A 1,308-nucleotide genomic window follows, 5' to 3' on the forward strand; every position below is an offset into this window, starting at 1 on the left:
TGCGGGGTCCTGTAATCCCAGATTACTAGGGAGGCCGAGGCAGGAGAATTGCTTGAACCTAGGAGGCAGAGGTTGCAGTGAGCTGAGATCGTGCTATTGCACTCCAACCTGGGCAACAAGAGAGAAACTCTGTCTCAAAAAAAAAAAAAAAAAAGAGATACTCCCTTACAGGTGATGTATCTCCTGTAAGCGGATGAACTATCCCAACTGAATCAGGCAGGGTTCTTTGGTTGCAAGCAACAGAAAGCAGCCATGTTTAACTTAAGAAAAAATGATCTTTTCACAAGATGGCGCCGAAAGCGAAGAAGGAAGCTCCTGCCCCTCCTAAAGCCCAAGCCAAAGCGAAGGCTTTAAAGGCCAAGAAGGCAGTGTTGAAAGGTGTCCACAGCCACAAAAAAAAGAAGATCCGCACGTCACCCACCTTCCGGCGGCCCAAGACACTGCGACTCCGGAGGCAGCCCAAATATCCTCGGAAGAGCGCCCCCAGGAGAAACAAGCTTGACCACTATGCTATCATCAAGTTTCCGCTGACTACTGAGTCTGCCATGAAGAAGATAGAAGACAACAACACACTTGTGTTCATTGTGGATGTTAAAGCCAACAAGCACCAGATTAAACAGGCTGTGAAGAAGCTCTATGACATTGATGTGGCCAAGGTCAACACCCTGATTCGGCCTGATGGAGAGAAAAAGGCGTATGTTCGACTGGCTCCTGATTACGACGCTTTGGATGTTGCCAACAAAATTGGGATCATCTAAACTGAGTCCAGCTGCCTAATTCTAAATATATATATATATATATATATCTTTTCAACATAAAAAAAAAAAAGAAAAAATTATATGAGCTAGCTCACAGAAGAAAGGGAATGACTGAAGAACCAAATCTCCTATCACTTACAGGGGAACATGCAAATTTATTAAACATAGTGTAAAATGTCTTTCATTCCTTTCCCTTAGCAGACACTGTTCCAAGCACTAGGAAACCAGTGGAGAACATGATAAAAACAACCCCTGTTTTGAAGACATATATAGCTAGCACTGATCTGGATCCATGCCTATGGCCCAACAGCCTCTTTTCCTACCACATTTCAATGCATACACTAAATACAACAGGCATGCACCTCCCTGGTGCAGCAGGCTCTAATGTTTCCATACTTTGATCACGAAATTTTCTCTGTACTCATTATCCTTTCCTGCAAAGTCCTCCCTCACATCTTTGCTTGGTGACCTTCTACTCAGTCTTCAAAAATCAAACAAAACGTCACCACTATTACGAGATCAACAACCTCCGTCCCCCTTTTCCTTTTCA

At 43.8% G+C, this 1,308-nt stretch overlaps 1 pseudogene; it reads left to right on the plus strand.

Moving 5' to 3' along the window:
• Nucleotides 1-276: 276 nt before the first annotated feature.
• On the plus strand, nt 277-759 carry LOC102120651 (large ribosomal subunit protein uL23 pseudogene; annotated as a pseudogene).
• Nucleotides 760-1,308: the final 549 nt, after the last annotated feature.

This window comes from Macaca fascicularis, chromosome 15, assembly GCF_037993035.2.
Source record: "Macaca fascicularis isolate 582-1 chromosome 15, T2T-MFA8v1.1".
Taxonomy (NCBI): Eukaryota; Metazoa; Chordata; class Mammalia; order Primates; family Cercopithecidae; genus Macaca; species Macaca fascicularis.